The 12,380-nt window shown below is 37.7% G+C and overlaps 1 protein-coding gene across 1 annotated transcript in view; it reads left to right on the forward strand.

The window, feature by feature from the left end:
- The first annotated feature begins 246 nt into the window (after positions 1 to 246).
- glis3.S (GLIS family zinc finger 3 S homeolog) overlaps positions 247 to 12,380 on the forward strand; it is a 179,894-nt gene continuing 167,760 nt past the window's right edge. Inside the window, exon 1 of the mRNA XM_018241627.2 lies at positions 247 to 1,057. The gene's annotated coding sequence lies outside the window, so the exon portion shown is untranslated. The remainder of the gene's footprint in view (positions 1,058 to 12,380) is intronic.

Raw genomic sequence — 12,380 nt, forward strand, 5'->3', positions numbered from 1 at the left:
AGTATCTTATTTGCACCTGTTAGCTGTTCTGGGCTCTCTGCTAAAAGCCAATTAAGTGACAAACTTTGTTTCTTTTTCTGGCTGTTCAGTGCATAGAAAAGAGGGACTTTCCAGTACAAATGAGGGACTGCGGGTTGAGCTGTCAAAAGAGGGACTGTCCCTCCGAAAAAGGGACAGTTGGGAGGTATGGCTTTAGTATATAGCAGTATAGGCACCCTGGGACACTACAAACACTTATGGGTGGATTCTATCTGTGGGAGGTTTAGCGGTATCAGGTAATAACTAGTGAGTGAGCGGGGGGATACACGCACTGACAAACTATCCTGTTCCGAGAGAGAAATGAATTAGCATAAAGAAGGTGCTGCGCATCCAATCACACAACACAACTGCAATGAAAGGACGCGCCCCTCCCTCCCGATTTATAATCTGCCCAAGCATTCTAAGGGCACGGAATGTTGCCATGGAACGTTAGTGCCAGTCGATGACACAGTGACCTGTGGCGCTGCGAAGTTTCGGTACCCGCCTCCTTCCCAGGGGTAGGCTTCCTGCTTAGAGGACCTCACTTACACCTCCCTCCGCCCCTCTCTCCTGAACAGCGCTCTGCTATCATTGGTCTCCGCTGAGGAGGCACAGCGCACAGCTCCTGTTAGAGCACACGGGCCGCCTGTCATATGTTTGGCTCCTCATTACTATCTGGGACCAGCAGTAGCAGCAGTTCCGCTAAGTCCCAGTGCTGCCCCAGGCAGAGGATTCATAATGCGTCTCCTATATGAGAATGCTGATAAGTAGAGGTGCGCCACTGTAGACGCCTGGCACTTAGTAACTTTCATAGGGGCTTCTGTTCGGTGGGCACCACAGAGGGGTGTCACGTGCATAGGAAAGTGGGCACTATCTGTGCTGAAGGCTGGGGTCGCTGTCATGCTTGTGTGCTGAGGTGAAGAGGAGAAAGTGAATCAGGAGTGGTATGTCCATGTGCACTCACGCCGGACTTGTCACTTTCCGGATGGGGAGGATACAGTGTGGAGTTTGTGGTACAGACACCTCTGCTTACCTGCTGGTATGTTCCATCCCATATACACTTTCCATAAAGGATGTTGTGTTGCATTTATATATGTACAGGTATGATACGATACTGAGTACCAAAAGCAAAGGTATACAGTACAAATGAAATGCCCCATAGGCAAATGGACAGATTGTTCTAGAGTTTACTGGATACACAACTGATGGAATCCTGGCATTAGAACAACCAAAGGACAATTCTTGTAATAGATAACTAGGCACAGACAGGTAGATAGGTGACAGATTCAGACAAAGCACATATCTATTTGGAATTAGATACTATATATATATATATATATATATATATATATATATATATATATATATAGATATATATATATATATATATATATACATATAAAACTGCTAAATATGTACTACTGTGATGCTTTTAAGTAAAAACACACAAGTAGTAAAAAGCATACAGTTAGTTTATGTGTAAATGATTTATTTAGAGCATTGTTACATTATCAGAATTTATGTAGGAACTCTTTATATTTGTACATTTGTCTTTTGGACTATCATCTATCTATCTATCTATCTATCTATCTATCTATCTATCTATCTATCTATCTATCTATTATCTATCATCTTAGTAGTCACTGGAAAGTACACATTTCTGTTTCTATTGTTTATGGTCATTTCATTATATATATTCAATGACAACATATTTTGAGAATTGTAGCATATAGGGGTAAACTGCGGAGACACCATATAATTATAGCACATTAGAAAGTATATACAGTACATGCAGCAGCATACTGTACATCTATATTGGTAGCAAAAGAATTGTATTCGTTTTTTAATGTTTAAATGTTTTTAGTACACTTAAGAAATGGAAAACTCCAGCTCCTAAACATTACTGAAAGTAGATACCATACCTGTATATGAATGTAAAAAAACCCACACACAAACCCTTTTAGAAGTTAAATCGGTAAGAGTGACTGGGCAGCACATAACATGGTCAATTATGAAAAAGTACAGTTTGATACCTAGACACTGTATGCAGGAGCTCATCAGTGTTACATATATCATATTAAGAAGACATAGGGTATAAGTGCTAGAGCACTTACGGGGGGGGGGGGGTTTGCTCAGTCACAAACTAGCCAGTGGTCCCTAACTTGCATGACCATATGACGAGGAAGGGATGGGAGGGTGGGTACCTTCATGCCTCAGCCCTCCCCTTATGAATACAGTTCTGCTAAACACAGGGAATGCACAGGTATGTATTCTTGTGCTCCATTCTGGGCAGGGTGCAAAGTGTGAAAAGCATGGCGTTTGGCACCTGCTTGAACTTTACATCCTTCTCCTCTGTCAGTAAATGAACCCTCTATTGTACATAATACACCAATCCTAGAAAGATGATAGATGGTCATATACACAGAGCTAGATACATAGAAGAGTTAGATACTTAGAGGCACACTTATCAAAGGTTGAATTTCAAATTCATGGGAGTTTTTAAAAACTCCCATAAATTCGACTAATTGAAATTTATTTAAAATTTGAATTTTTAAAACTCGATTCGAGTTTTTTTCTCTGAAAAAAACTCAAATGTCAGGAAGGCTGCAAACAACTCCAAATTGATCCCTGGACCACTCCCATTGACTTAAACAGCAATTCGGCAGGTTTTAGGTGGTGAATAGTCGAATTTGAGTTCTTAAATGGCTGGAGTATGATAAATGTCGAAAATCTAATTAGAATTTTTTGAAAAACTGGAATCGAATTTGAAGAACTCCCTAGTCAAATTTAACAGTTTTGACCATAAAAAAACTCGAAAATACAAATTTTCAATTCAACCTTTGATAAAGCTGCCCCTTAATGTTGTAAAGCTTGCATTTTTTCTTACAGTGTCACTTACATTTAAGTGGTGCTGACTGCCCAGTAAAGTGGAGATTGCTGTGTGTTAAAAAACACTGGCATAGTATAAACCATGTCAGGAAAAGTTTGGGGTAGATTATATTTGTTTGTGTACTAGAGTTTAATTACTTTAGAAAAAGATTCACAAGATGTATTTTTGTCATAAAGCCATGAAAACGTTACCAATTTGTTATTGGTGCCAGATGGCTCGGTTTTCTAGGAGAGTTTGTGCTGTAGTTGTTCTGCAGTCCCAGAAATTACATGGACTTTTTGAACGCTTTCCAGCGTGGTTTGGAAATCACGAATCTGCCAATCTCAGAGGGATTGCAGGCATAAGTAATTGTGGTCAGTTTACATCTTCGTTACTCATTTAATGAACAGTCTCCTGTGAGCCGAAGGAATAACTGTAGTATTGTCTGGCCACTTTGTACTGGTATTTTTCATCATTGCTTTATATCTGCATGATTTTGCAGTGATATTATGCCTTGTCTGAGTCTTGTTTTCTGGTATTTGAGTTGTTGGTTTGCAGAAATTTACTAACATCTGCTTGTGAATTTAGAAGATTTCTACCTGTCATTGACTGTGTGTGGATAACCCATCTAACCCAACATTAACCCATGTCAAATTGCAAAACAACTGTAAAGGATGTATACTAGTTTTTAATAGATTTTGGACATGGTATTCCAAATTAAAGTAAGATACCTTATCCAGAAAGCCCAGGTCCCAGACATAAACACACATACATATATATATTTTTGTGCCTGTATAATTACTGCCTTGTGAATACTGTAATCAAACCTTTTAGTAGTAATTATAGGGGTTGTTTACCTTTGAGATAACTTTTAGTATGATATAGAGAGTGATATTCTGAGACAGTTTGCAATTGGTTTTAATTTTTTATTGTTTGTGGTTTTTGAGTTATTAAGACATTTATTTAGCACCACTTCAATTTGCATCTTAAGCAATCTGGTAACTAGGGTCCACATTACCCTAGCAACCATGCATTGATTTGAATAAGAGACTGGAATATGAATAGTAGAGGGGCTGAATAGAAGTATCAGTAATAAAAAGTAACAATAACAATACATTTGTAGCCTTATAGAGCATTTGTTTTTTAGAAGGGAGTCAGCGACGTCCATTTGAAAGGCAAATAAATATAAAACTATAAGAAATAAATAATGAAAACCAATTGAAAAGTTGCTTAGAATTGACCGTTCTATAACACAATAAAAGGTACCTCAAAGGTGTAAACCACCCCTTTAAAAGCTAATCTTGAAATAATATATTTAAAATAAAAATAACACAGAGAATGCAATTTTCAATTTTTAGTTTGTAAAATGTCATCATTGTTGATAGGTCTGGATACTTTTGCATGACACTATCTGTTACAGCGCTGGTTATCTTTCCATATAAGTTGTGCATGCTGAGGACTTATAAGAAAGAGGGATAGAAAAGTGTTTACATATCCATTAAAGCTCCACTGAATTCAGTTGCTGTTTTGGGATGTAAAGTGCACTGTTTGCAAAGCAGTTCATTTTTTGAATGCATGAATTTTCCAAATACATTTTTAAGTGAGGCAAATGTTGAGTGCTGAAGACATGGAAAATTGTAGGGCACCGCAAAACATGTGGCTTAAACGTTATCCGAATACATTATTGACAGCTTACTGTGATGCTGTTGTACTAGAATCTTTACTTGTATGATTTACTGGTCATTAGCAATTTTGTGCTGTCTGCGAGTAGAAAAGGTTGTCACATAAGTCCATTTCTATATACAGTATAATCTAAAAAGAAAATATATCACATTATCTCTACTGTTATTTGATGATCTCAGGGAAGTAGTTTTACCTGCTCTTTATTTTTCTGTGTTGTCAGAGAATGTTACAGTGTGTAAATGCTGTGACTGGCTGTTCCAACTTCCAACTAAGAAGTTGTGTATCTAACAAGTGGACATTTTCCATGCCATTGACATTAGAGCAGAAAAATGGAAAAGTTACATTATTTTTACATATACTTAATATAGCACACTGCAGCTTTGTATAGGGGCAACTTTCACTAAAAAAACCTTGCAAGATTTTTAATGTATAATTATAATTCGAGACATAATTAGATAAATAGACTGTATATTCATTAGTGGGGGAAATGCACTACCCAATCTGTACATAGCTGCCTTCAAAGTAAACTTACCAAATCTGATTTGTAAAGAAGGAAGTTAATATTACTTTGCTATGGGCTGTTATATTATACATAGGCTACCATAGCCAGAGGATTATGCATTTAAAGTGGCAAAAATATTTAGTTGATACATTTCTCAGAAGCATCTCTGGAGTATTAGCAACAATTGTATCAATTCTAACAGCTGCCTGTAATGAAACCCAGAGATTATGCTCAGCAGGGACAAAGATAATAAATGTATCAAATAATTGTATCAGTTTAGAACAGTTTACAGGGTCGGCAACTCTCCCCCCCCTCCCGGGGGGCGGGGGGGCAGGTGAAAAATGACACTTTACACTTCAATATTAGAAAAACTGTGACACATAGGGCTGTAGCAACCATGCAACAGCTTCTAAAATAAAAGGATTACTAATTGGAAAAAATTAAGTTGCCTCTACAAATACTAGTCCTTAGGAAATCCTATTCTAATAAATATGGAGATTGGAATATCAAACCAGGTGCAACTGCATATATTTCCATCTTGAAATTTGATATATTGTTATTGTCATAAATTGTTCAGGTTTGATGCCGAAATATTATATAAGTATATTAAAACAATTATTTTTTTATTATAGGCAGACAAATGATAAGTTTTTTTTCCCTTAGCAATCTGTCTCTACTCAGGAATCAGAATCAAATTTGATTGTCAGTTAACTGATAGACAGCTAGGGCTAACACATTGTCTGGGCAAAAATAGTATGTTACAATGATGTATTACAGTTGCAAATTAAAATCTGACTCCTGCCTCAATAGAGACAGATTGCTGAGAAGGGAATACCAAAGCATGAATTTTATATGTAGTTTCTGAAATAAACAGCAAACTATTTCCCACTTAGCAATCTGCCTCTCTTAATGTAGGAATCAGAGTTATATTTTTATTGTCAGTTATGTCAAATTAATTGGTGTGTGATCCCATTGCCTAGGCCAGTGATCCCCTACCCGTGAGCAACATTTTGCTCACCAAACCCTTGGAGGAAAGTTTTGGTTGCATAAAAACCATGTGTACTGCCAAACAGAGCCTCCTGTAGGCTGCCAGTAAACATAGGGTCTGTCAAATCACAGCCCTTTTTTGGCACCTCCAGGAATTTTTTCCAGCTCTTTTTACATTTGTATGTTGCTCATGAGTAAAAAAGGTTGGGGACCCATGGCCTAGACAATGTTTTAGAGCTTGCTCTTAGAGCTAAGGCTAACTCTGTTCATCGGCTTTTCTCCACCTGCATTTTCTAGTGTGCATGCAGAGTGGATCAAAAACAAAAAAGTATGCATTTTTCACACCAAAATGCACTCCGTGTGTGTGTGTGCACTTCCAGGCTGATACAGTGCCTTTCAATGCACTTGTAAGAAGCAGTGGATGGGAGTGCATTGCCTTTTCTTCTTTTGTGAAAAAGTGCTTTCCATTTTTTTTAAAATTATATTTGACTGTTAGTTTAAAGGCAAATTAAACCCTTTAAGAAATAAACCCGTACCCCGACCCCATGTGGACCCCCTTCCTCCTCCCCCCAGCCTAACTGCCCCCCTGGGGAAATGCCCCATACTTTATACTTACCCCTCTGGGCAGTTTCTGGCATCCAAGTTCCACGCAGCCATCTTCTGGGTCTTCATCAATTTTCGTGAGTTCCTGGGCATGCGCAGTTGTCGCAAACCGGCAAATTGCTCCAACTGCGTATGCGCCGGCATGCCAATCTCCCACTCAGCTAGCTGAAAACCCGGAAGATGGTTTAGTGGAACTCGGATGCCAAAAACTTCGCTATGGGGTAAGTATAAAGTATGGGGCATTTCCCCCAGGGGGGCATTTAGGCTGGAGGGAGGAGGGAGGGGGGCTACGTGGGGTGGGGGTACGGGTTTATTTCTTAAAGGGTTGAATTCTCCTTTAAGTGTTCATGTTTCTATCAGCTCAGGAATCCAGGTACTGACTCCAAATGAATGGTTACAGTTTGCTACATTAGCTGATGTTACAAATGGCTTTTGTTTTAATTTTGCTCATGTGCAATCATGTACTGCCATATGGAAAATAAAGAGTAGGCACAGGAAGAATACAGAATATATTTTAGTTACATGTGAAGTTGTGGTTGAATGCTAAACAACATTTTTTGTTACTGGGTATGGTCACAACCCTGTGCTTGTTACTTACCCTATTACACAGGTTGTAATGGGTAAATATATTGGTGCAATTTACCACTGTATCTCTAATTCTGGATTTTTTTATTTGCCATTCTATATTTAACTCTGATCATGGATTTTTGTACTTGCCATTAAATATTTAACTGTAAGGAGTACAACGTATTGTATTTGTTGATGGTTAATGGTTTCAGGCACCAAGTCATGTTTGCATAAGCACAATATCATTTTTTTTTTATAACTCTTTATTAGTGACATTTATAGTATATATCCACAAATGAATAAAGCATAAAGTACATAATGAAAAATAAATAAAAAGAAAAGTTTACAAAAATAATATGTATAAAAAAAGGGCATCTGTACAAAGCCTGATCACATTCATATCAAGGACATAAGTCTGAACACAGTCATATCTAGGACATTAGTACAATTGCATCTGTTCAGAAAGAAACTTCTCCCAAAGTGACCATATGGATGTATGAAGATCAAATTTATCTTCCATGAGAGCTGATAAATAATGCATAGATTGGATAAATTTAAGTCTATTAACAACATGTAATATAGAGAGGGAAGGAGCCAACCAGTAGAGGGCTATAACCCAATGTGTAGCAGCTAGTATCTGAGAAACCAATTTACGCAAATGTGGAACGGACTTAGGATAGGGCAGTGATTAAAGTGCTGTTTCCATAGATGGTTCAATGGTTACCCCTATTATCTTGGAAGCCATATGATATACCTCAGTCCATAACGTTGACACAATGGGGCAATGCCACCATGCATGGAGATAGTCTCCTCCAGTTGTATATCCCCTAAAACATGTAGGAGGAAAGGTTGGATTAATAGCGTGCTTGCGCTTAGGTGTAAGATACCAACGAAATAACACTTTGTAAGCAGTTTCTTTGACTCCCATGTTAGGGGAAAGTTTCCACAATATAATTTTAAAGACCATTGCAAAGTAAAATGGCACAATACTAACCTAAACCACTGATCTGAAGATTTTACAAATTATTAACACCCAAATAATAAAATCCCAGTTCTGCACTGAAGTCATCTACAGGTTAAATGTAAACGCAATATCATTAAACTTAAAAAAAAAAAAATCACAATGGCAGAAATAAAGCAAAATGACTGACACACCGTAAACAAATATTTCCCAGTGTATTTGTGGCTTTTGTCTGGTGAATTGGCAGTTATATTTCCAGGTGTTTAATGAGCAGGGTGATAAATGAACACCAAATAGTGTTTGGTGTTTGAAGTTTCATTGCTTCTTGTGTATATAACTTTTGTATGACCTGACTCTTAGGATTTGATATAATGTTGCACAAATAAAAGGAACATCTCTCCATATAAAGGAGCTCATTGCATGGGTTAACCTTATCTTTTTTATTTGTCTACCATAGCATAATGCATGTTCCAGAGATAAGTTATAGAACAAGTGATCATTTATCTCCCTTTGGCTAATCTCGAACAAGCAATGTTTCTGAAGAATAGGTACATAAAGTAGAGCTCTGTGGGCAAACTATAAGGGGTTTATTTACTAAGCTCCGAATACCCAAAATTCCCCGAAATCCGAAAAATTTGTGATTTTTTGTGTTATAATAGGCTTAAAAAAAATCACGACTTTTTCGGAATTTATTAAACCGCGAGGGCTAAAAAGCCAGAATATGAAAACACAGCATCTCAAACCTGTCGAGGTTGCATAAAAGTCAATGGGAACAGTCCCATTGATTTTTGGTTGTGTTGGGGGTTTCGGTCAATTTTGCGATGTTTTCGGAGCTTTCGAGTGAAAACTTAGAAAAATTAGGAGTTCTCAGGGAAAATTCACAAAAAAATCGTGAAAATCTGAGCTTTTCCCGCAAAGGTAAAATGTAATAATAAATAAACATTAAAAACTGAGCGGGTTAGATCGGAGTTTGTAGAAGCCGATATTGAGATAAATTTGGACCTTGATAAATAACCCCCTATGTGTGATAGTTGGCTGGTAACTATTTAAAAGGCGTATTTAAAAATCTTTGATTATCATTCTTCTTCCCTATGATGCCTTGTTTAATTACGTTGGCATAATTATGGCAAGGTACTATGATTGACAGATAGTGATACATTCTCATGAGAATTGCTGGTGCCATTGTGAAAAAGCAATATATTTCAACCACATGTGGTAGGTACCATTGTGTTTGCAGTACAATGGAAAGTTAATGGTGTTTGTCACCAGAAAAAAAATCAAATTTCTTTGCAGCTGTGGATTTGCATTGGTGCTATAATTCCTCTATGGTTCTCCTTTGTATATGTCTCCTTTAGCATGGTGCACCTGTTGGTGCTTGTTGTTGTGTACTGAATTTTGCCGCTCTTGGAAGGTATGTAAATGCATACCCATGTGCTACCTGCCTCCTTCAAGGCACAAAGGTTTGAGCTGTTTTGCAAAACAGCTCAAACCTTTGTGCCTTGAAGATAAATAAAAATTTAATATAAGCTATAAGAAACTTTCTCAATACAATCAATTAAAAATGCAAAAATTAAATAATCACGTTTATCTTCACTATCCCTCTCTTAGCTTCTGTCTTCATGCTACATTTGGGTGTCAGCTGAATGATCCAATATATATTATGGGGGCTCCTTTTGCCTAGAAGATACTAGCAGATGTAATAGAGCGCACTCAAATAATTGATTAAAGTACAAACAAAATCTTAGAAAATAACTGCCTTTTGCACAAGTTCTGCATGTAGTGAGACAGGATTTCTGGTGATTTTAGTAGTGAGCTCTAATATATCTTCTAGGCAAAAGGAGCCCCCATAAGATATATTGGATCATTTAACTGACACCCAACTCCTGAATGAAGACAGAATGAAGAGAAAGGAGATAGTGGAGAGGAGAGAGAAAGTGAAGATGAACTTGACTATTTCAGAAACAGTACAGCATTTTTAATTGAATATTTAAAAAGTTTCTTATTTTAGTATGCTGAAGCTAATATTAAATGTCAGCAATAGTTCCTTTTTAAGTATATGGCGAACATGTTAGCACCAGATTACAGTGAGTGCAATTCTAATGCTATTGTGGGAAATATTGGGGAATATTGCATTCAGATAAACAAAACATAAAAAAATAAATATGTTATCTTTTGAATTATTTTGTTAGTGAGCCTTTCTTCTCTGTATAGTCAGATGTAGTCTTTTTAAATGACTATTTGTTTAATCAGGCTATTTGTTTAATCTACTCCCAGAGGGCCCCTTGGCCCTGCCAATAAAGTAGTATAGGGTCCCATGATTTCTGGTGGTGGCATATAGTTATAATTGAATTTTACTGGTCTTCACCATGTTGAAGTTGCAAATAAGTATATGGAAAATATAGCATACTTTAGTATCCAAAGTATATTCACTGTATGTCATGGCAAGCTACTAGGCTGTAGTGTGATGAGTTATGCAAGGCAAGGGCAAGTTATCACAAGTTATTTATTGCTGCTATAACAAACTTTGGGATTTTGTTGTTCACTGACTTGATATTCGGGACAGTTTGACAGCTCTGTCTGGCATGTACATAAATTTAATGCAAAACTTCAGAGAAAACCTGCACATCTGTATACCATTTGCTGTTTTAGCCTTATTAAACATGACCCCATTTTGGTAACAGTAGGAATGCATTATCAACTGAAATTAGCTATACCCCCATAATTTAATAAGATGTTATGTCAGTGAGTGGAAATTGATGGGTTATTATAGGGGAACAAAAACAGGCAAGTGGTAAAAGAAGAAACAAAAGAAAAAAATGGGCCTAAATGCTAAAAGATAATACATTGTGCACATGCAAAAAAAAAGTTGAGAATAAAGAATATGTGGACTTTACATATAAGGTTTTAAAAGGATAGCAGAGGCAGGGTGAACATTAAAACTCAGACAAGTACAAGCTCCAAAGTAAGGCATAGTTCGTGAATGCTCATTCTGTAGTTGTCATTTATCTATATTTTTGTGATGTTTGATTATCTTTTGGTTTGGTAACTCAATCGTTGCTATTTTCTAAATCTTTGGCAGCAAACATGCTGACTTCAACACATTAATTAGATGTTAAACATCATTTATTTTAGGACAAGTCCATGGGGCAAATTTACTGAAGGGTGAAGTGGACTGGGCTGGCCGGACACCAGGAAAAAACACGGTGGGCCCCCGCCTCACCAGACCCCTACTCCCGATCTGCCAGCCACCCCAAAGAGAAATTTGGCAGCGCAAGTCGGACTTGCGCATGCGTTCTGCCTGTCGCGCATGTGTGCCGCAATTTGCACAGGATGTTTTGACTGCCATACTTCTCCCCAAAGGATCTATTGGGTAGCCTTTCAGACCAGCGATGTATCTATAAAAGGTTACTTTGCACATAGCAAGTTTTTTTTAGCTCATTCTTCACCCTTTTACAAGATTTCTTAAAGAGATACTATCACAGGAAATATGTTTTTTTTCAAAATGCATCAGTTACTACCAGTGGCGGAACTACCAGGGGAGCAGGGGGTGCGAGCGGTGCCAGGGCCCGCACCCCCTGGTGGCCCCCCCAGCAGCCCGTGCGCAACTGAAAATGCGTGACGCGCAGCCGGGCCCCGCCCCCCTCTAGTTACGATACTGGTTACTACCAGTGCTGCTTCAGCTGAAATCTGTTTTTCAAAAGAGCAAACTGATTTTTTATATTTAATTTTAAAATCTGACATGGGGCTAGACATGCCATTTTTTCTGGTGCAGTCATTTGACTTGTGCTCTGATAAACTTCAGTCACACTTTACTGCTGTTCTGCAAGTTGGAGTGACGTGATCCCCCTCCCCCCCCTAGCAGCCCATCAGCCGATCAGCAGAACAATGGGAATGTACCAAGATAACAGCTCCCTGGTAAATATAAGAACAACAATCTAATTTAAAAAGTCTCACTGTGACTCCTTTAGTTACATTGAGTAGGAGAAACAATAGCCTGTCTGAAAGCAATTCCATCCTCTTTCCGAAAGCACATGACCAGGCAAGCTTACCGGATTTGGCTGCATACATAACAATATTACAACTAAAGAAAATATACTTTTTGGTTCAGGAATGAAATTGTATATGGTAGAGTATATTATATGCAGTGTAAACAGTGTAATTTAGATAATAAAACTACATCATAAAAACCA

The sequence above is a fragment of the Xenopus laevis genome, chromosome 1S (assembly GCF_017654675.1).
Source record: "Xenopus laevis strain J_2021 chromosome 1S, Xenopus_laevis_v10.1, whole genome shotgun sequence".
Taxonomy (NCBI): Eukaryota; Metazoa; Chordata; class Amphibia; order Anura; family Pipidae; genus Xenopus; species Xenopus laevis.